Here is a 24,109-nt window from a genome sequence, read left to right as displayed (position 1 = left end):
GTTGGCACCCGAGGTGGGAGCGCCCATCACTGCTGCCCTATGCGCCACCACATGCACTACTCCCCACCATCCTGACATTGCCACGCTCTCCCTGCTCTTCCTCGCTGCCCTGAAATTACCGCGTCGTGCCCTCCCCTCTTACTTCTTTCCCATCTTTGCCACTGCTGGAATTTCCACTGCTTCACCAGTTGAGGCTTCCTTCTGATGTCACTTCCTGGCCATGTGCATAGGAAGTAACATGAAAGGAGGGTCAAGGCTGGTGCGAGCAGCACATAGGATAGCCTGCTCGCTACCAGCAACGTTGTAAAGAGGTATGGGGGCGTGGCAATGTCAGGGCAATGGGGATGAGCAGGGAGGTGAAGTGCCAGCACCCCTGCCAAGTTGGTGCCTGGGGTGGTCTGCATCCCCTGCACCCCCTTACTATGCCACTGTTTGTTGGGCAAAATATTGGTTAGGTCAAGGCTCCAGAAAAAAGTCTCATTTGCTTGCGTCAAAAGTGAGTCACATACTCTCTGCATTGCACAGAATATCTAAATTAGCATATATACATACAACTTGCAGTTATGTCTTCTGCATGAGTAACACCCACACACAAGCTATCTCTGTATCGCTCGACATGTACAACCCTTGTTCAACTCATGGTAACCCCACCGCCAAGCCCATAGTTGTTTTCTGCAAGGTTCCCTGTATTAGGTTCCTTCTCCACAAAACACAACTTCTGACAACTGCTGATTAGATAATAAAGCCTTATCTTGCTTTCTCTTTCTTCACTATATCTTTGTAGAACTGAGGGGATGAGAAGTTGATTCCCCAGTCCAAACTTCCTCCTTCAACAAGTTCACTCACTTATTTAGGTTCTGGTGCATGTTTGCTTGCCACCCTGTATTCCATTCTCCAGGTACTTCGGCCTGAATGGCCAGGGACCTTTCCCCTCTTTAAATAGACTGAGTAAGAGCCAAGTCCGGTCCCTTAGCAGTATCCTGGTATAATGGCTGGGGACTGTAAGGACCCAATTCTCAGGCATGGTGTTTATAGGAGCCCTGTTTTCTCCTCAAGGGCTGAATCCTCCTTCCCTAGCAGGCAGGAAGGAAGATGCAAACCCTGTTCTAGAAAATGTTGGGGTTAGAAAATGGTCCTAACTGTTTCTCTTTCAGTTAGAATACTAAAAGTTCTGGTACTTCATCCATTTCTAATTTACCCTTACCCACCCCACACACATTTTTACAAAACCGTAGTACGGTTTTTAGCGCTGGCTGCAGCGGTAATAGCTCCAGCACTCATAGGAATTCTGTTACCGCTGTGACCGGCGCTAAAAACCATGTTACAGTTTTGTAAAGGGGGAGGGGGGTTAATTTGATATGGTGTCTTATAAAGAGCTAAATCTCTCAAAGGATTCAAAGTAGTTTACAAAACAATTAAACTGACTTAATGGCCCCAAATCTAATCAGGTACTTTGAATTTTCCTCTCTGTCCCAACGGGCTCACACTCTAACTATAGTACCTATGAAAGAAATAATTACTACATTTACATATTTAAAGAGAAGGAAGAGGGAAAAGATAACACAATAAATTCAATATTATAGGTGCGTAAAAGGCACCGCAGAAGGAAAACTTCAATATCAAAGAACCCCAAAGAAAAATCCTAAAAATAAAAGCAGGAAAAAAAAATAGCAAAATTAATCAAGCTCAACAAAAATAACACAATACGAAATTTAAAAATAAAATAAAAATAAATCCCAATCATTCTCACTACCCTCAGTCTTGGTAAGCTTCTAATTCTATGTCCCCAATTGAGCCAGGCCAGCCTGGGCTGGTACCACAAAAGCGACTCAGCTGATTCAATTTCCCTGCTCCTGAAAGGCTGGAACCTCTGCATATGCACATTTTAAAATATACAACACATACACTCATATGCTCATATAGACAGTTTCAAGTTCAATTTATTTGATATACCACAAATATAAAACCGAGGTTAAAATCTCAGCGGTTTACAATATAAAAGTATATAAAAAATGAAAGGGAAGGGGGACAAGCACAGACAAATTAAGAGCATAAGAATTTGTTGCTGCTGGGTCAGACCAGTGGTCCATCGAGCTCAGCAGTCCGCTCCCGCGGTGGCCCCCAGGTCAAAGACCAGTGCCCTGAGATCAGCCCTACCTGCTTACGTACTGGTTTAACAGGAACCCATCCAACTTTGTCTTAAATCCCTGGAGGGTGTTTTACCTTATAACAGCCTCCGGAAGAGCGTTCCAGTTTTCCCCCACTCTCCGGGTGAAGAACTTCCTTACGTGTGTACGGAATCTATCCCCTTTCAACTTTAGAGAGTGCCCTCTCGTTCTCCCTACCTTGGAGAGGGTGAGCAACCTGTCTTTATCTACTAAGTCTATTCCCTTCAGTATCTTGAATGTTTCTATCATGTCCCCTCTCAGTCTCCTCTTTTCAAGGGCGAAGAGCCAGTTTCTCTAATCTCTCACTGAACAGCAACTCCTCCAGCCCCTTTACCATTTTAGTCACTCTTCTCTGGACCCTTTCGAGTAGTACCACGTCCTTCTTCATGTACGGTGACCAGTGCTGGACGCAGTACTACAGGTGAGGGCGCACCATGGCCCGGTACAGCGGGCCTCTCCGATCCGTTTGTGATCTCCTTCTTAATCATTCCCACTGAACGGACAAATTTAGAAACATAAGCAAAAGAAAAGAATGGTCTGGTTACAATTAAAACAGAGGAGTAGAGAAGGGGAAGGGATATAAAGATATAAGGTAAAGGTAAAAATGTAAACGTATTTGATTTCTGCCCATGCCTATTGTGTTATAAGCAGAAAACCAGAGAAAGATAATATGCCTTTAATTGTGTCTAAGTGTAAAAAAAATGAACGTTCAGTGCAGAGATAGTAAAAAAAGATTTCAGAGAGTTATAAAAAGGTAAGAGAAAGAAAAGGGACCATTGGTTATATCAATCACTGAATGAGGGCTGAAGAAAAGAGAAGGGAAAAAAAAGAAGGAAAGAAGGTGGGAAAAAGGGCTAGATGCACTAAAGTCAGTTGGTAATACTGAATGGATTGCTATTGGCCCATTCTCTGGCCAATTGTGGACAAGCAATCGATGCACTAAGCAAACAATGCGGAATACGTTATTTATTTATTTAAAATTATTTATAACCCGCCTATCTACAAATCTAGGCAAGGAACAATAAACATACAAAATAAATAGATAACAAAATGCAAAACAAAACATACAAAAATATCATAAAAACCATCCTAAAATATCTAAGCATCATTACATAATTACAAAATAAATCTTCAAAAATGCAATTCAATACTAATACTGTCAAAAACTGACTCAAAAAATCTAGATTTCATGCATATTCAAAGTTGGTACCCAAAGCGCATTCAAATAACACAGAGCTCCTTTTACTAAGGTGCGCTAGCGTTTTTAGCGCACGCAGGAAATTTCCGCACGCTAAGCTTCTAGAACTAACGCCAGCTCAATGCTGACATTAAGGTCTAGCACGCGCGTCAATGTAACACGCGCTATTCCGCACATTAAAGCCCTAACGCACCTTAGTAAAAGGAGCCCGCAGTTTTTACTTCTTTTCTAAATTGACAAGGCATGGTCAGTTGATGCACTGAAATCGATAAGGCATTCCACAAAACCGGGCCCTGTACAGACAGCATAGATTTGCGATTGCCAGTGAGTTTCACAGTTGCTCAAGATGGAATTTCCATATTTTTAAATTTAGAAACAAAAGCATACATGCTAGCCCTACACCGCAACAGCACACTCCCCCCAGGTTCTCCACTTTTTGACAAAGTGGTTAAGAAACAAGTCCACAGCACACAGAGAAGCGTAACTGAAAGTCCAACTTTACTGTTTAATTTTAGCAGCTAACTTGGGCCCTCTTATAGTAAACTGTGGTAGAGATTTCTACTGCAGCTCAGAGTGCTTAATGCTCCAATGCTCATAGGAATTCTATGAGTGTCGGAGCAGCATCGAAGTAGCTCTAACAGAGCTTAGTAAAAGTTAGATAGTACCAAGTCTAATAGATGCTGGCACTGTCATTTAGACATCGGGACACTGGATCACCTGTTGTTCTATTGTCCTTTGATACTTAGCTTTTGGAGGTCAATATGGGGTAGAATTAATAACATTTTGGAATCATCAATTCCTCTAACGTATGTGGCAGTCATTTGTGGTATAATATTACATGTTAAGCCCTCTATAGATCAATATAGAGGCCGTCTTTTCCTTATAATGACTGGGATAGTCATCCAGATGATCAACCGAAACTGGAAGAACTGTGTTCATTTAAATTTTTCATTCTGGTGGGCAAGTCTTTGCTCCAGTTATAAACTTGAAAGGATGAGTGCTGATAGTTCGGGACATAGAAATATATTTAATTTGATATGGGGCCCATTGACATTTTATGTTACATATTTGTAATTGATTATTGATGTGAATTAGTTTTTGTTTATTTAGGTACATATCCAGGGAAGGGTGGGAGGAGGGGGGATTATTTCTGTCTCAGGTTGGTTCTAGGGTACTTACATTTGGGGGTGGGTGATTGGATGGGAAGTTATGTTATTGTGTTTTATTGAATAATCATGGGGTGGGTGGGAGAGTGGAAAATGGTTGATTAAAAACATGTGAAAGTTGAATTACATGTTACATTTGTTGTATTGCATTATTGAAGTTTTAAAAATCAATTTAAAAAAAAGGGGGGGGATTGGTACAGTACATAGAAGATAATTTTGAAATTATTACGGTTTCTTCAGTGATTATTTAAATAATAGCTCCTTATCATGATTGTTGCAGTTTTCCAGGTCTTGCTGAGTAGACGTCATATAATTGACCCGCTGATTCCAAAAATGGCACCAGTTTTCTCCTATCAGCTCTAGTTTTTGAGATACAGAACATGTGCCATATACCACTCTTCACTCTGCTCGCCCATTAAAAAAAATCAGGATATTTTAATGTAGTGTTTAAATTAATATCTTTTAAGCTTGAAGGAAACATATTAAATACCAAAAGCACAAATTTATGATACAAACTTTTCAGTCATTTGACATACAAGGAGCTCCTTTTGTAAGACTTCTGAGAGTAGGATCTGCCATGACAATCCCGCATAAGATTCCAAAAATAGTCTTCCATCATGTGTGCATCCCATCTTCCTTGGTATCTGGCTTCCATTGTTTTTATGTCTTGGTGAAATCTTTCACCTTGCTCTTCACTTAGGTCCCCAATGTTCTCTGGAAAGTAATCTAAGGGCCTGTTTTACAAAGCCGTGCTAGCGGCTGCTGTGCGGTAAAGGCCCCGAAGCCCATAGAGATTTATAGGGCTTTGGGGCTGTTGCCACGTGGCAGCCGCTAGCGAGGCTTTGTAAGTGACTGTGCAGATAATGAACTTTAACACTCATGTTACAGCCTAGCCTTTTGAAATGAAAGAGCATATCCTCTATTAATTGTGTGTAGTTGTCTGCCTTCTTCGTTGTCAAGAACGTTTTTCACAACAAGAACAAATGAAGACTAGGCACATGATTCAGTTTCATTCATTGATGCTATGAAATGCGGGTCATTTATAAATTGATCTATGGACCATCAAAAATTCCTGCCTTCAGTTTTTCCATGGTAAGTCCAGGTAACTTATGCGTTATGTATTCAAAATACGAACCGTCTTTATTCAAAGCTTTTACAAATTGTTTCATCAGGCCTAGCTTTAAATGTAGTGGTGGTAGTAGGATTCTATCTCATCGTACCAAAGGTTCATTGAATACATTATGTCCTCCAACCACCACATATTCCCTCGGAGGCCAATCTTTATTTTGCCCAGTTTTCATGTTTGGCTCTACTATTCCAAAGGCATAAAAAGCAAGGATACTAAGAATCTAGAAACCATATCTAAGAAATTAGAGCTGATGCAATGCAATTTTCTGATTCAGCACCCTAAATAACCCCAGGAACAGGTTAAAAACAACCCAAGGTACCAATAATTTTTTTTTGTTGGCCAGTGTAATTTAAGGAATGCCCATGATCTGCCCTTGATCCTCCACTGGCCATGCCCCTTTCCCAATTTGAGCACTAGAACTGATGTGCAGCACTTTATAGAATACATCTATCAAGTTGTGTGTATAATTACTAATTGCTGCAATTAGTAATTAGCATCAATTATGAGGTGTTAATGGCCAATTATCAGCGCCAAATAAGCATGTCAAACAATTTCAAAATTGTGCATGCAAATCATATATGCACACTGATTTGCATGCATAGTGGTGTAGTGAGTGTGAGTTGCACCAGAGATGGTGGTGCCCCTCCCCGCCTTCTTCTCTTCCCCCCCACTTTTTTCTGAACCCCCCCTGCCATGTATGTGCCACCTTCCCTTCCCCCATACCTTTTTAATCTTCCAGATGGGAGCAACATCATAAACTTGCTGTCCGCATCATATCGGTTATCCTTCTGACATCACTTCCTAGGCGTGGGGCCTAGAAGTGACATCAGAGAGAGGTGACACTGATGTGGGCAGCACATTCATAATGCTGCTCAGGGTACGAGGTGCGAGGGGAGGGAAGGTGTTGGCGCCCCTACCAAGACTGCGCCTGGGATGGACCACCCTCTCCTTACTACACTACTGCATATACATAATTTGGAGGCAAGGAAGCAATTAACTGTAAGCAAGTACCATGCACTAATGCCTCCACTAACTGTTGTGTTAGATTTGCAGCTAATTAATGGAAAAAACCCTGCATTAAGCAAATAATTGCAAATCTGAAAGTGGTTTAGTAGAAAGGCTCCTTAATCTTCCTGTTCAGTTCCTTTGAAGTTAATCCACAAAAATGGAGATGCTTCAATTGGGACTTTATTGACTAAGACAAACATCAGACTCAACACAGTCTGTGTTTCAGCATCTTAGTGCCTTCTTCAGGAGTTAAGCTCTTGATATATTTTGTTGTTTTGAGAATGACACTTCATATAGAGGTACTTAAAAAAGCTCAAACACTACAATATCAATCTCTTATGTCCAAATAACAAGCTAACAGGAAACATAACACCTTTGTAGGTCACCTCTCTTCCTAGCCTATAGCATCTCATGGGTTCCACCTTCTAGTTTGGCTCCCATTATGTATCACTGGATCCCTCACTAAATATTAGATCGTAAGTTCTCTTCCTGGGAAAAATCATCCAGGTTCTTCAGTTTTCTCCCCAGATTTTGAAATCCAGGCTCACACCACCAATTTTTCTTCCACTTTGGAGTTCTGGCAAAATTGCCCAGGTTAGGCCCTGTTTTCCTTCTTCCTTTATTTCTGCAGTTCTAAGGGTTCCTGCCTCACAGGATCTGAAGCTCTCTTCTTCTGGTAGAGCTCAGTCTGCTTCTCGGGAGCCAGGAACTAGAGATCAAAAACCCTCTTCTATTGGGAAGGCTTGCCTTTTACTTTTGCCTTGAGATCCGGATGATGACTGCTAGAGGCAGATCTGCAAGAGAAAAAAAATACCATCCCTCTAAAACTGGATCATTAAAAATCCTATGGAACCCACCTAACCTCTCCCATGTGTACATAGTAACATAACATAGTAGATGACGGCAGATAAAGACCCGAATGGTCCATCCAGTCTGCCCAACCTGATTCAATTTAAATTTTTTTAATTTTTTCTTCTTAGCTATTTCTGGGCAAGAAACCAAAGCTCTACCCAGTACTGTGCTTGGGTTCCAACTGCCAAAATCTCCATTAAAACTTACTCCATCCCATCTAAACCCTCCCAGCCATTGAAGCCCTCTCCAGCCCATCCTCCCCCAAACGGCCATATACAGACACAGACCGTGGAAGTCTGCCCAGTACTGGCCTTAGTTCAATATTTAATATTATTTTCTGATTCTAGATCCTCTGTGTTCATCCCATGCTTCTTTGAACTCAGTCACTATTATCCTCTCCACCACCTCTCTTGGGAGCGCATTCCAGGCATCCACCACACTCTCCGTAAAGTAGAATTTCCTAATATTGCTCTTGAATCTACCACCCCTCAACCTCAAATTATGTCCTCTGGTTTTACCATTTTCCTTTCTCTGGAAAAGATTTTGTTCTATGTTAATACCCTTCAAGTATTTGAACGTCTGAATCATATCTCCCCTGTCCCTCCTTTCCTCTAGGGCAGGGGTAAGGAACTCCGGTCCTCGAGAGCCATATTCCAGTCAGGGTTTCAGGATTTCCTCAATGAATATGCATGAGATCTATTTGCATGCACTGCTTTCAATGCATATTCATTGCGGAAATCCTGAAAACCTGACTGGAATACGGCTCTCGAGGACCGGAGTTTTCTACCCCTGCTCTAGGATATACATATCCAGGGCTTCCAGTCTCTCCTCATACGTCTTCTGGCACAAGCCTCCTAACATTTTCGTCGCCCTCATCTGGACCGCTTCAAGTCTTCTTACGTCTTTCGCCAGGTACGGTCTCCAAAACTGAACACAATACTCCAAGTAGGGCCTTATCAATGACCTGTACAGGAGCATCAACAACTGGGTACCCAACTAGAACAATTTCTGGTGTTTAACCCTCTATCCTGCTTCCAGGGCAGTTCCATCCCTGCAGAGGTATGAAAAGAGAATCCTTACCTTTACTAACAGGGTTTTTTATTGACATCTGTGCCACACTGCACAGTAAAGGATGGCAGATAAAGACCCACGTGAACCATCAAGTCTGCTCAACAAAAACAAAACTGCACCCGTCACACTGTGCAGGTTATAGTCATTCATGCTTAAACACTGTTTGACAATTTACCCCATATAGGTAGTTAAATACATTTTTCCTTTATGAAGTGAGTATACAGAACTGAAGAAGGGTTATTGTTGTTTTTTAACATTTTTATTGATATCTGCAAGCACAGAACTTGGTAAATACCCAATTTTCATACAGGGAGAGCAATTTAGTGTCACTGGTATACAGGAATATTATGGAACCTCTATGCAACCTAACCAGTAGGGTTGCCACTTCACATAGGTCATCCTTCATTGGCTAAGCCAGTCTTGTTTTTATCCTATTGCATGTATGGGTGTATAGTCCTACATTTCTTAGGGTAATCAGAACTACAAGTACATAGATGCAATGACTCAACACTGGCATTTAATAAAGGACGTACTGAGGGTTGTGTGAGTGGTGCAGCTGCACATGGCACGAGAGAGGTGGGGATGCCAAAAGTGTGCAACATCCATTATCTTATCTTCGTGGACATGGCGCAATGGACAGAGTATGGGCACCAGGCATCATGTCACAAAGGGCATGATTCTGGCTTGTATAGTCCTGGACTGACTCAGGTTGATGTGGAAGCTCTAGGTACCAGAGAACTTTAGTATTCCTGCAAAGGATATCTATTCCATACTTCTTTTCACAATGAATGAAAAACCTCGTTTTCTAAAGAAAAAGAAATTCCACCATGCTGTACCTGCTGTGCTGTGTTTATAGAGAGGGAGAACTTATGTTATGACTGGGGGGATTTAGTTGCTCTGGGGAGTGTTAAAGTATGATGGATAGCTACTGAATGCTAACAGTGACTTCTAAATGCTCTTTAAGAACAGATTCTATAGGATAAACATCATATGAGATAACACTTCCTCCCTCTATCCATCTTTCTCTGTATTTATCTTCCTTGCTCAGCACCAGTGTAGGGGTATTAAGAACCTTAGGTAAACCTTCAGCCTTTTGCCCCCTCCATTAACCTCCAAGATCTCAATCCCCCCCCTCATATTTTGATAATAAAACTCAACAATCACTGGCCAAAATAGCAAATTGGCTGAATGTTTCTAAAACTGCTATAGTTCTTTTTTCTCCTCAGTATCTGACCCAATTTGCCATCTCTTTCACCATCCTGGGTGAGCAAATTGTACTTGCAAACTCTGTTAAAATTCTGGGCACAATCTCAGACAGTCAATTATCTTTTTCTCCTCATATGTCCATGTTGGTTAAGAAATAATTTTTTTCTTTATGGCAACTCTACTCTGTTCATGCCCTTTGAATAAGCAGTCTTTCCGTCTTCTAGTACAGTGTTTCTCAACCTTTTCAAGCCAAGTACCACCTAAGCCTAACAAATACCAACCAAGTACCCCCACCCAAACTCCACCCCTGACTCCACCCATATAATAATAATACTAATTGTAATGCAATTTCTTCCATCCATTTTTAATATACACACAATATAATCTTAATACATAATGGTAACCAGAAAATTAAAAAAAACACAAAGCACACTGTATGCAGAGAAAATGTTAATTATCATTTATATTTGGGGGGTTTTCAAAGATGTCAAGGCAGATGATTTTAAAATATGCAATGTCACCTCAGTAACAACTATAGAAAAATAGACAAATATAGTGCAAAATATAGACAGCAGATATAAATTCTCAAAACTGACACATTTTGATCACTAAATTAAAAATAAAATAATTTTTCCTACCTTTGTTGTCCGTGATTTCATGAGTCTCTGGTTGTACTTCCTTCTTTCTTTCTTCCTCCTGCATGCTTCCTCTCCTCCAGACCTCATTCAATTCCCCAACCAACATCTCTCTCTCTCTCTCCCTCCATGAGTCCAACTTTTCTTCCTCTCTCATCCCCCAGATCAATTTTCACCCTTTTCCTTCTATCACCCCTCTCCAAAACCATGCCACATATCTCTTTTCATCAATATGCCCAACATTCCTTCCCCTTGCTTCACCTTCAATCTATCCCTTTGTTCCCTCTCCATCACCATATCCAACATTTCTCCCTCTAATCCTTCTATTCCCCATGCATATCTACCTCACTGCTCTCTATGCCCAATTTTCTTCTTCCTTTCCCCATGTTCTCCATCTCTTTCCCTCTCACTCACATACTCAGGCTCAACAATTATCCCTTTCTATCCCCTGCCTCTCTCCTTCCCTCCCTCCTTCCTATGTCCCAAATTAGTGCCCCTCTCTCCTTCCATCCCTCCTTCCTATGTCCCGAGTTTGTGCCCCTTCCCCCTCACTGCCTTCAGCCTTTATCCTCCCTCCCTGCCTGCCTCCAAGCCAACCTGATACCAATTCCTCTTCCCCCCTGTCTGCCACCACCACCCCTGCAACCCACATTTAATTATCCCCCACTGCAACTCTGGGAAAAGAAGGGCAAGGTGCATGCAGCAATTGCATGTAATCGCTGCATGCACCTGGCCCTTCTCTTCCCAGAGTTGTGGCAGCAGCGAGGGGGTAATTAAATGGAGCAGGTGGGTGGCGAGCAGTGTTGGCAGGCAGCAAGTGGTGGCAGCAGGCAGTGAGGGGGTGGCGAGCAGCAGCAATGGCAGTGGGCGGGTGGTGGTCAGCCCGCGTACCCCTAGGGTATGCGTACCGCAGGTTGAGAAACCCTGTTCTAGTAAGTACCGTGGTTTTATCTCATCTCGATTATTGCATTTCTTAACTTGAAGGCATACCTCTCTACCAATTATGGTGATTATAATTTGTACAAAACACAACCTTAAAATTACTTTACAGATCCAGGAAGTTTGACAGTGTTAACACCTCTTTTCCTGGCCGAACACTGGCCACCTATGTTCTTCCCTTCAGCATTTAAATCATTTCACATTCTGGTTATCCCTCATTTTTATTCAGTTTCTTACCCTTACAGACCAGTTCATGGATAGAGCTCTGCTAATCAGCACCTTTTTGTAATCATTTCCCCTTTCCAAATCCATTCCCACTCAGCCCCAATCTTCTTGTCTTAGGGCTCCTTTTACTAAGCTGCGCTAGTGGTTTTAGCGCGTGCTGCAATGCCGCGCATGCTAGACGCTAACGCCTCCATTGAGCTGGTGTTAGTTTTTCTGCGTAGTGCGGGGGGGGGGGGGAGGGGCAGCGCGTGCTACAAATGCTACCGCAGCTTAGTAAAAGGAGCCCTTAGTGCGGTTGCTCCTACTTTATGGAATTCATTCGCTCTATAAATTCGTTAAAGCTTTCTTTTCTGAAATTCAGAACCTTTCTAAAAACTTACCGGTATTTATTTTTCCCTTCTTCCCCTTCTTGATCTAGTTTCCAGTTGTCATGTTGTCCTGGTTAGTCAGCAGTAATGCTTTTTAATCTCATTTATTTTGTATTTCTTCATGTCCTCCCTCTTTATTGTATTTATTACCGTGTTTAATAGTAGCATTCTTTATTAGGATTTATTTACTGTCTTTGTAAGAAACTGACTCAAGGCAATGCACAGCAAGAATAAGTTAAACATAGGCAATAGACAATTGCAAAAATATTCAGATAACATGAAATAGGACATAGTACGCTACATTTATGTCAACTTAATATTCAATAAAACATTTATACCCTTCTTTTACAAAACCATAGCGCCAACAACGGCGGTAACAGCTCCGATGCTCTTAGAGTTCCTATGAGTGTCAGAGCTGTTACTACCACGGTCGGTGCTAAAAACCACGCTACGGTTTTGTAAAAATGGGGGGGGGGGGGTTAATAGCATAGGTGTCAGCACATATAAACATAAGGGGAAATTCTAGCAATGGCACCCATATTCAGGTGCCAGTAGGTGCTCTACCAGCGCCTAAGTGCACTATTCTAGTAGTACACTGAAGAAATGTAGTCTTTTCATGGCCAGTCAACGCTGTTCTTTGCTTTGGCCCTCTTTTGCATGTTGGGGTATTCCTGCTATGTTAATACTACTTTGCATTCCTTTGGCATCTCGAGGTATTCTTGCCAGTGTTGGTCTAGATGTGGCATTCTTACCCTTTCTTGGAGTCTTCATGGTGCTCTTCTTCTTGCCTCCTTTGGGGTGTTAAAGCCAGTACTCTTGCCATTTTTCCTCCTTCTGCTGTCCTAAGGTGTCGGTGCCTTGCTCAGTGCCGTTTTGCTCCTTTCTTGGTGCTTCGTCTGTTTAATATTGTTGTTTTTATCTCTGTTCTTATCCCTATTTTATTGCTGTAACACGCTTAGTATTTTGATAAGCATTTTATCAAATTTATAATAAACTTGGAAACTTTGGGGGTGTTTATGCCTTTGCCTCTTTCATGAAACCTGAGGCTCTTGTCGTCGCTGGTACTGCTTTGACTCCCTTTTTAATGCCTTGGGATGTCATTGTTATCTTGCACTTTGTCCCTCACTCAATGCCTTGGGGATTCATTCTACTGTTAATGCTGCTTTGCTTTTTATCAAGTTTCAAACAAGATTCATAAAATTCAGATAGAAAATGTTTTCTGTGAATAAATTTGTGCACAAACAAGAACTTTATACTTTTTATTGGACAATTGAATGGTTATTTCTCTACAAGAAAGTATGCATTTATTTTGGCTGGCACCAGAACTATGGAATAGGTTACCAGTAGCTTTGAGGAAGGAACCTTCATTGATTAAAGCGGGATCTTGCTGTCACTCGCACCGGCAAGCACAGATGGGGTAAGGAGCTTGTTTGGGAGGGAGGGCGGCCAGATGCCGCTTCCAGCACGGGGTGGTGATGCGGTCCTCGCGGGGGGGCATTCGCGGGGATGGGGTGCGATGCTGGTTCGAGCAGGGGAGAGGGGGTGATGAAGCAACGCCGTTAGCCTCGGGGGGGGGGGAAGAAGGAGGTAGAATGAATCAAATCGAGTTTCCCTTACTTCCTATGGGGAAACTCGCTTTGATATACGAACAATTTGGTTTACAAGCATGCTTCTGGAACGAATTATGCTCGTAAACCAAGGTTATATATATATATATATTTATTTTTTTTTAAATTTATTTCTAAATATTTAATTGTATTTTGTAAACCACTTGGACCAGTAAAATGAACGAGCGGTATAACAAGATTAATAAACCATAAACCACTATTTGGAATCGTGCACAGTCTTTATGAATAGTGTGTCTTGTCTGTGAATACTGACACGCTGTCCAAAGAATGCATACTATTTACAATATTGCTTCCTAAATGAAAAAAAATGAAAATTTCTGTAAATGACATGCAAAATTGAACAAAATATAAATATTTCAGCTGCACACCCCTGACACTTATTCTAGGATTTCTTGAACTCTGTTACTGTCTTTGACTTTCTGATCTCCCCTGGAAGGCTGTTCTATACATCCACTATCTTGTCTGTGAAGAAGTGTTTTCTGATTGTTACTTGAGTGTTCCTCTTTAGAGTCTCATTTTGCAACCTCTTTGTCTAAAGTGTTCTTTAATCTGAAAACGTGTCTTGTGAATTTAAGTCTCAGTTTGGGTACCTCAAAAATATCAAGAGCTTGTTGTGCTGTTGTTTCCAGATCAATGGCTTTCCATACTATCAATTTTATTTCAAAGCTCACCACATTATCTGCCCCATGTTACGGGCTTGTCATCTTGTAGATCCAACAACAAAGTTCTGCCTCAAAGCCTCTCTGTGCTATCAGCCCCATGCCAGGAGTTCATCATGTTATCAGATATTTGTTATTCTTATCAATCCATCATCAGGCCCTCATCATTCTCTGTTCTACATCAGGGGCTGATTACCCTATCATCAAAGAATTTTTTCAGTAAAAATCAAAGTGAAAAAGTCACACCATCCTAACAGCATATCTGGGAACCTTTTGGGTTTGACCAGGAAACTCATAAATTCCAAGGAAATGTCCATATCTCCAAAGACACCAGGGTACTAGTTTTTCCTCACCTGTTTTTTGTAGGCTGCCTACGATGGATTGGATTAGAGAACTGAATAGTGCATTTTTTTTCTCTTCTCTGCTCAGTGTATTCCAATCTCCCCTTCATAGGGGAGGAGAATGACTGGGCCTTCTCCTTTCTCTTCTGTCTACTCTTGCTTCAGCCTCACTGTCACCTCCTCCCCTCTTGTTCTCTGCAAGCTGTCTAGAAGAGAGTGGATTGGAACAGGAAGCAAAGAGTTATGGAGTCAGAAAAGGGAAGGGGATGAGAAAGAGAAAAAAGGGAAAGAAATTAGTTGATGTTTTTCCAGGGAAAAGAGAAAGAATACTGGGGTCATCCCTGGAAGAAGGTAAGATAGAAACAAAGGCAGAGAAAGAATGTGATGTGGAATGTATGTGTGGGAGCAGAAAAAATGGTATTCACCCAACCAATCTTCTACCTCTACTAGTAATCCACACTGAAATCCTGGGTGACCACATCTCAAAATGCCAGGTATGCAGGCAGTTCCAATATTGTCACTATCACATTAGATGGTAGATACACAGTTACTACTAGAGGAGATACTCCCATCTCTCCTTGTTACATTACAGTCTTTGGAGTGCATCTCAGTCCAACAATAGATAGCTAGCAGCTTGTGAGAGAGATTTTATTACCCATTTACACTGGTGAGGACTAGATCCTAGGAGCATCCACCCCCACCCCATTTTTCAAGATGGCAGCACTGGAGGCAGGAGCAAGTGGAGAAGCTAGGAGAGGGGGCAGACGGGTGGAAGTACCAGTAGACACCAGGGACTTTTAGGTCTATATAAAGTTGCAGTTAGATACCAAGGTGTGACAGGTTAGGTAGGACTTCCAGGAGAGGTCTGCACATATACAACCAGGACCCATTTTGCAATTGAACAAAAAGAAGGTTTTGTTTTTTTCCTCCAACCTGACCCTGTTATTTCACAGGTTCAGGAATCAAGGTGTACTTTTCAAGGAACAGAAATAAAGTAAACTGTGTTACCACACTTGTTCTTGGTTCACATATGCCTTCCGCACAAGTTTAGCACAGTCCATCTAGCACAAGGTCTAGTTCTACCCAGACCTGGAATAAAAGGCCACAACTTCAATATATCTGCAGCTTACCTCAGCCATGCAAAGAACACTGCAATCACTTGTCTCTATTTCTCCTTGTCTCTCTGGGATCTCTCTCCCAGGAATTACTCTAAGCTACACATATATCCTTTTCCCTGCCTGAGTCCCGTCCCTCTGACTCAGCATGGTTGAATTACTTCCTTAATGAGTCTCAACACTGAGCTGTAAAGCTCAGTGTATTCTGGGTAGAGTTACCAGATGTCCAGGAAAACCCGGACATGTCCTCTTTTTAGAGGACTGTCTGGGTGCCTGGGACGATTTCCAAAACCTGGCAGTTTGTCCAGGTTTTGAGAGGCCCAAAGCTCGGGGCTATGTCTGGAGAGCATCTGAGCATGGTGAGGATGCGACGTGATATTATCACGTTTCATCTGCACATGCTCGCAGGCCCTCCAGACATGGCCCCGAGCTCAAGGAAGAAGAGACAAAGTTTGGAGGGGGGGAGGCAGGGCTGGGGGTAGAACAGTGTAGAGTAGAACGGGCAGAGTAGGGGTGGAATGGAGCAGGGTCACATGTCCTCTTATTTTGCTGACAAAATCTGATAACTCTAATTCTGGGACAAATAGTTCCTCCCACACCTGTCTATCTCCCCCTGCTGCCCAGCAAGACAACTGCAGCCTTAGTGAGGCAAAACTCCTTAACCTTTCACATAGGGATAGGTTTTTTTTTTTTAGTTAAGAGGAGGAAGGGGGGGTCATTTTAGGTGAGAGGATTTCCACTAAACACTAGGGCTTGTGGGTTCAGTTCAGGGAGGGAGAGAGGGGGCTGTTAAATGTCACCCCTTCCTGTCAATGGGTGAGCCAATCATTGATCATATACTGACATGAAAGGTTAAAATTTCTCAATGAGCTACAGATTACTGCCACAATTTTAAAGTGGCAGTAAATTGCATGGTCATTGATTACTGCATCCTGTGGTAAATTTTTTTGCAGGAACCTTGCATTAGAAACCATATGGTCAGTGGTTTTAATGTACAACTTTCTGCATTGGCCTCTCTGTGTGGAGACAGGGAATCATTTGCTACTGATTAGCATGTGTTGATGCCATTATTGCACATTATGAGGTCAGTTCTATAATAATCTAGCGGAACACAGTTAAATGTATAAATGTTATAATAGTTGCCAGGGATTTTTACATCAACTCTTAATTGGGCTCATTGTAATTCCTTGAAAGTTGGAACTGAGAGATTTATGCCCAACAAGTGAACTGAAAAAAATATTTGCATCTAATTTGCATAAGCACCAGGACCTTGGACAGTACTTGCTATAAAAACCCAAGTTTGGAAAAAAGGACACTGTTAGACCAAAAAGGGAGCAGGAGGAGGGAACTCTTGTTGACCCCAGGACTTTTTTGGTGGATTCAAATGATTGCTTGCAGATGACTAAGGACTCTCACTAACAGTAGAGGGGGATCTGCATTAAGACCCTACAGAAAACTGGAGAGTTCTGACCAGGAGAAGACCAAAGGAGCTGGATTATCATGGATGAACTTCTGGCTTAGAGTAGTGGAAGCTGATTATTGTGGATACATCTGATTGGTGTATCAGCAACTGAATCAAGAGAGCTATGGATTGACTTCTAATCTGAGGAAGACCAATAGTCAATATTGGCCACTGTTGAAAACAGGATTCTAAGCTATATGAACCATTGGCCTAACCCAGTATGGCTATTCTTATAGCAAGAATTTGCAAGGAGGGGAATACTAAGAAATAGAGCTTAGGCAGGACATAGGCAAGGTTTCCACTATTTATTTGCTTATTCAATTTTCTATACCATTCTCTCAGGGGAGCTCAGAAAGATTTACATGAATTTATTCAGGTACTTAAGCATTTTTCCCTATCTGTCTCAGTGGGCTCACATATAACTTAAGGAACACTTTTAGGGATGTCAAAACCAAGTTTTGTTAGTATAGTATAATTATATAACAGAATATAGGCACCAAGGGGCTCAAATTATATAAAAAAAAAAAGTTTAAAAAGTGGCCTAAATCGGTACTTGGACGATTAAAAAGCCAGATTGTCCAAGTACCGATAATCAAAGCTGTTTTTAGATGTATCTAAAACCAGCTTGGGCCTTTCCCCTGCCTCTAAATGCCTAGAGTGAAAAGAGGCATTTTTAGAGGAGGGGAAAGGGCAGGAGGTGGGCGGGAGGTAGGCCAACCTAGACTTAGTCATACAGCAGCTATAACCAAAAATTTTAACAGGTTGCCTAGTCAGCACTTATACGTTTTGACTTAGACCAAGTCAAAACAGGTATAAGTGCTGAAAAGGGGTCACTGAGCTGATCGTGGCCCCGGCAACTGCCCACCCCCCACCACAACGAGCGTGGCAGGAGAGATGCCTCATTCTCCCTGCCATGATCCTCCCCCCAAAGTGCCACGGTTCGAAGGGTGGGGAATTGCCATCGTGGCCCCTCACCCCCACCCCGATCCGATACAGGGAGGAGGGAGCCCAACCCCTCTTGCCCCTGTGACCCTCCCACCCCCAATCTGATATGGGCAGGAGGGAGCCCAACCCCTCCTGCCCCTGATCGATCGGGGAGTCGCTGGGGCAAGAAGGGTTGGGCTCCCTCCTGCCTGTATCGGTTTGGTGGGAGGGAGGGGCGGATCACGGCAGGATAAATTAGGCATCTCTCCTGCAGCGATCATGATCACCCCTCTACCCAATGAGCCATCTCTCCTGCCACGATTGTTACGAGAGGGGGGGGTGAATAGATTCTGTAACCGGTGTTGTTTTTGACAGACACCGGTTACAGAATCCAGCTTTTTGGTGAAGGACTGGCCCCTCCTTCACCCAAAAGGTCTGGTTTTGGGCGTTTGGGATTTAGGCTATTTGGGGATTGATAATGTGTTGTAAGTGTAGATGTAGTGGTGGTATGGCCATTTAAACTGCTGAACGTAGAGGTAGGCCATTCTAAAAAAAACTCATTTTGGATGTTTATTTTGAGAATGGACATTTTCCCTGCTTCTACTTTCAGCATTTAGGGCCTAGGCCAAAAGGGGACTTAGATTTTTTTTTTTTTAATTATGCCCCTCCATGGTTCCCTTAAACAATAGGCATCCATTGTACCATGTACCTTAAGGGCAAATAAATGCAGGTACCTAGCTATAGAATTATCCCCTCCCCCCAGCATGCTCAAGGGCTCATAGGAATCAAATGGGCTCTGCAACAGATAAAACATGATAATGGTATTAGCAAGTAATAAGATTTAGAAAATGTCTCTTATATGAATAGTTCCTATTTTCATAGAAAAGTCTGAATTTCTAGAACTTGCAAAGGATGTAAGTAGAACTGGATTAGCCCAAATGGTTGTGGGATCATGTGTAGTGACTCAGGCAAATGAGACCCCACAATAAGTCAATAGGGACTGATAAAGCAAGGCAGAAAAATGGGACTGTGTGCAAAACTCAGTCATTCAGTGGTAGAGCCAGTTTGAATGCTAGCAGTGGTTCCATGAGTTCAGCACAAGGGGTCGACCAGTGCTATTTTGACCAAGTGTTCAACAGGGCAGGAATGACTGGAGATGCTGCTGCCTGACCAGTAGACACTAGAGCAGGGATCCTCAAATCTAGTCCTTGAGGTCCACAACACAGCCTGGCTTTGAGGATTTCCACAATGAATATGCATGAGATCTATTTGTATAAACTGAAGTAATGAATGCAAATAGATCTTAAACATATTCATTGTGGAAATTCTGAAAACCAGGCTGGGTTATGATTCTCAAGTACTAGAGTTGAGGACCCCTATACTAGAGAAAACCTTGGTAGCTGTTAGGGTGAGGGCTTGGGAGAATCAGAGGTTGGAGAAGAAATATTTTTGGGGTGTCAGTGAGGGACGGGGGATCTTGGAGATGATATGTACTGTACCTGGGGTGTTAGGGGATTCAGATTTGCCAGATTGTTTTTGCTGTGGCTCATTTAAGAGCCTCACCATGAGCATCAGGCCCAGGGGAAGAAAGATGACCCCAGTTCAAAGCTGCCATTATCTTTTCCAAGAATAAAGCAATTTGCAAGATTAAACACAAGCTACATTATTCAGCTTATGTATTAGAGACACTTGGCATATTTTTGCATGCTTTTTATCTCATTATCTTTCATGCATTATGCTGCCAAAATATGCATTAAGGCATGTAACATATTTTTTTGCCACTTAATGTGCCTTATTTGGCCAAAAACATGCATTATTCCCTTAACATACATTAGTAACTACCTCTCTTAGATCCTGATCAATAAGCTACACTTTCCTTTGGCATGACATTTACTTTTGATTTTCTTCACAAACTTTACTCCTGATGCTGTAAGAGTTCTAGTGCATAAAAGTCCACAAGAAAGCCATTGCGCTTCAAGATTGCATGCTCAGCTTCAACACTACATGCAAAACTGCTGAATTGGGAATTACTCTCGATGTACAAAACTGTGCTAAATTTTGGCATGATTTTCTTTACTGAAGCAAAGACCTCATGCAGAAACATCAGGGTCATCTCAGGTTACGTATAGCACTTTGCCTTAGAGAACTTGTGGTCCACATGAGCCTGGTTGCCATCCTCATTCAGAGGCTATCTGATTCTGGGAAAGCACTGAATAGTGGTGATATCCAAATAACTTATGGTGTAGTAGTTAGAGCTACAGCCTCAACATCTTGAGGTTGTGCGTTCAAACCCCATGTTGCTCCCTCACTGCCCCAGGTACATTAGATAGATTGTGAGCCCACTGGGACAGACAGGGAAAATGCTTGAAGTACCTGTATGCAAATGGATTTTGAGTAGAGAATGACACGGGCCCATCCCCGCAGGAACTCAATTTCCTCATCCTATCCCTGTGAGTTTTGTCACTGTCACTGTCGCTGTCCCTGCCCCATTCCTGTAAGCTCCGCCTTAACCGCACAAGCTTCAAACACATATGACTTTAAAGTGTTTGAGGTTTGTACAGATGAGGACAGAGCTTGCAGGAATGAGGCAGAGACAGGAAAATAATTCACCGAGATGGGAAAATGAGTTCCCGCGGTTTGGTGAAAAATTTGCCCCTGTGTTATTCTCTAATTTTGAGTCTGGTCGTCAGCCTACCAAAAGGTGGTATACAAGTCCCTTTCCCTTTCTGCCTTGGCTCCATGTCTAAACTGTCCCGAAACTATCAGGTCAGCAAAACTTTTTATCAGCATTAACAAGAGGAGCAGCAGATTAACTGTTCCCCTTAATTGTATCCATGACATCCTGTTTGTCTGTCTTGTCTGTTAGAATGTTTAGAATGTAAGCTCTTTCAAGCAGGGACTGTCTTCTTTGTGACTCTGTACAGTGCTGCATAAGTCTGGTAGCACTATAGAAATAATTAATAGTAGTAGTAGGATAGGCCCTGCTCCTATCCGGATAAATTCTGTTGAACATTGACCCCATTATACTATATGCACAACATATCCACCTATGTGCCTTTTTGTCCGAGTTAGATTGTAAGCTCCAAACAGTGACCGTCTATTAAATGTCAAAATGGACAGCGCTGTGTACAGTGGCGTACCTAGCATATGTGACACCCGGGGTCCATCATTTTTTGACACCACCCCCCATCTGTTCAAAAAACATGATTTTTAGTAGCAAGCCACATGTCACACATGAGTACCTAGGAAAAGGCAGCATCTTGCATACTGCAGTGAGCAGTACAACATCAATACACCAATTGTAAAACTAAACAAGCCAGACTAGTACAGATCAATCCTACACCGTCAATCCTAACAAAAAACCATGTCTTTCGAATACACAGAACACAGAAAACACCTTCGCCTAGTATGGAATATGTCATCACAAACTAACCCCTCCCTCTTTTACAAAACTGTAGTGTGGATTTTAGCCACGGTGGTAACAGCTCTGACGCTCATAGAATTCTGAGCATCAGAGCTGCTACCACCACGGCTGGCGCTAAAAAGTGCTCCACAGTTTTGTAAAAGGGGGGATAAAATAGAAATATATAGACAAAGGTTAAATTGAACCAGCAAGAAGCTGGACTCTGCATACAATGCACCACAGAAACAGTGACATATGTCTCCTAAAGCAATAAATAAATAGAATTTTTTTTTCTACCTTTGTCTTCTGTGGTTTCTGCTTTCCTCATCTTCTTGTAACTCTTTTCCTTCCATCCACTGTCTGCCGTCTCTCTTCCTCTATATGGCATCTTCTCTCCTTCTATGCCCCTTCCAGAAACTGTATGCCTCCCCCTTCCATCTCTCCTTTCACCCTCATTGGTCTGGCATCTCTCTCCTCTCCTTCCCTCTCCCACACCTCTCCTCTGCAATCCCTTTCCCTTTTTTCCCCTCATTTTCCTTTTCAATTTATTTTCTGCATCTGTCTAGATTACGTTCTTAGTACCCTCTCATCAATGTCCTTTTTTACGTCTACCTATAGCTTGCCACCTCTTTCCCTCACCCCTCCAGTGTTTCATTAACTCAATCCTTTTCTCCCCATCATGTGCCCTCCTTTTATTTATCCCCTCCTTCCATCAAGTACTCTCTTTATCCAACTCTTCCATCTAGTACCTTCTCCTCTCTCTGTCCACTTCCATCCAGCGTCTGCTCACCTCTTTCTCTCCTCACATTTCCTTCCTGCATTTGCTCTCTTATCTCTCCCATCTGCACTTCCATCCAGCATAGGCTCCCCACTACCATCCAATGTCTGCCCTTTCTCTCACCATCCACCCCTCTTCAATCAGCATCTGCCCCCTTTCTTTCCCTCCAATATCCTTCCCCCTTATGTCTCTCTCCTTTCTCTGTACATCAATTCCATCAGCACAACCCTTACATACCACCCTGCCCCCTTTCTTTCCCTACAGCACTCTTCCATTCCAGCAGTCCTGCTCCTTTCTCTCCCTTCATGCAGCAAGGTCCCACGATGACTGTAGCTGCCGTCTGCCAGTCCACCCCACTCCGACATACTTGCTCTGGAGCGGACTCAGCACTCGCATGCTGGAAGGTCCCGTGATGACTCGTCTGCTGGCTCTGCTCCGGAAGAAGTAAGTTACATCAGAGGGGGTGGACCTGGCAGACACAGGGAGTTGTGGCAAAGTCCCGCAATGACTGCATCTCCCGGGTCCACCCCCTCCGATGTAACTTACTTCTTCCGGAGCAGAGCCGGCAGACGAGTCATCGCGGGACTTTCCTGCACCTCAGCGCAGCTGCCGACTCTGCTGCAGAGAAAATAAGTCAGAGGTAACGTGACCATTTATTTTTTTCATCAAAAGGGGACATCTATTAATTGACTATGTATTCTTTCTTTCATTTCTTTCTTTCTGCACTCAGGCCCAACAATTGTCCCTTTCTATTCCCTCCCTCATTCCTTCCCATGTCCTTAGAGCCCCCAGTGCCCCCGTCCTATGTCCATAGTGCCCCCAGTGCCTCCTTCCCATGTCCATATTGCCCCAAGTGCCCCCTTCCCGTGTCCTTAGTGTCCCCAATGCCTCCTTCTTATGTCCCCCCACTGCCTTCCAGATTTTGTCCATCCCCAAAGCTAGCCTGCCTGCCTGCCTACCTATCTCCCTCCATCCCTGCTGCACTAAAGTCAGCCAGCTTGCCTGCCTACATCCTTCCCTCCTTGCCGCAGAAAAAAAGCACCTTTCTCCTTCCTTAACCCCCGGTCCGCGCCGCTGCAATCTTACCTTCCCACTGCTGCTGCTAATCGCCAACAAGAAGTCTTCTTTCCGACTGGCTGGCCCGGAACGTCCTCTCCGACGTCAAAATTGACGTCAGAAAGAAGACTTCTTATCGGCGATTAGCAGCAGCAGCGGGGAGGTAAGATTGCAGCAGCGCGGACCGGGGGGGAAAGGAAGGGCAGGAGGACCTGGACCTGGCAGGAGGGCAGGAGGACCCGGGTAGTAGAGCAGTAGGACCCAGACCTGGCCGTCTGTGCACCCCCCCAAGCCGTGCACCCAGGGCGGACCGCCCTCCCCACCTTGGTATGCCACTGGCTGTGTATGCCTTTCAACGCTATAGAAGTGGTAAATAGTAGCAGCACCGTAGTAGTAGGAATCCTGTTATATAAGTACCCTATTGATCTATTACAGTGGTCTCAAACTCAAACCCTTTGCAGAGCCACATTTTGGATTTCTCGGTACTTGGAGGGCCTCAGAAAAAAATAGTTAATGTCATTAAAGAAATGACAATTTTGCATGAGGTAAAACTGTTTATTGTTTATAAATCTTTCCTTTTGGCTAAGTAATAATAATATTGTAATTTTTAGCTAAAGAGACATATGATCTAGAAACTTTTTTATTTTACTTTTGTGATTATGATAAACATACATACCGAGGACCTCAAAATAGTATCTGGAGGGCCGTGAGTTTGAGACCACTGAGTTAAGGTGAACAGTTAATCTGCTGGGTGGGTTGGAGGGCAGAGGGGAGAACA

General features: G+C 42.9%; 1 long non-coding RNA gene across 1 annotated transcript in view; it reads right to left on the bottom strand.

The window, feature by feature from the left end:
* Positions 1-6,903: 6,903 nt before the first annotated feature.
* The window catches only part of LOC117347415, an 80,266-nt gene continuing 63,060 nt past the window's right edge, over positions 6,904-24,109 (bottom strand). Inside the window, exon 3 of the long non-coding RNA XR_004536786.1 lies at positions 6,904-7,463. This is a non-coding gene — a long non-coding RNA (uncharacterized LOC117347415). The remainder of the gene's footprint in view (positions 7,464-24,109) is intronic.

This window comes from Geotrypetes seraphini, chromosome 13 (genome assembly GCF_902459505.1).
Source record: "Geotrypetes seraphini chromosome 13, aGeoSer1.1, whole genome shotgun sequence".
In the NCBI taxonomy this organism is placed as follows: Eukaryota; Metazoa; Chordata; class Amphibia; order Gymnophiona; family Dermophiidae; genus Geotrypetes; species Geotrypetes seraphini.
Note: the sequence above shows the minus strand (reverse complement) of the source record. Positions and strands in the feature narration are given on the sequence as shown.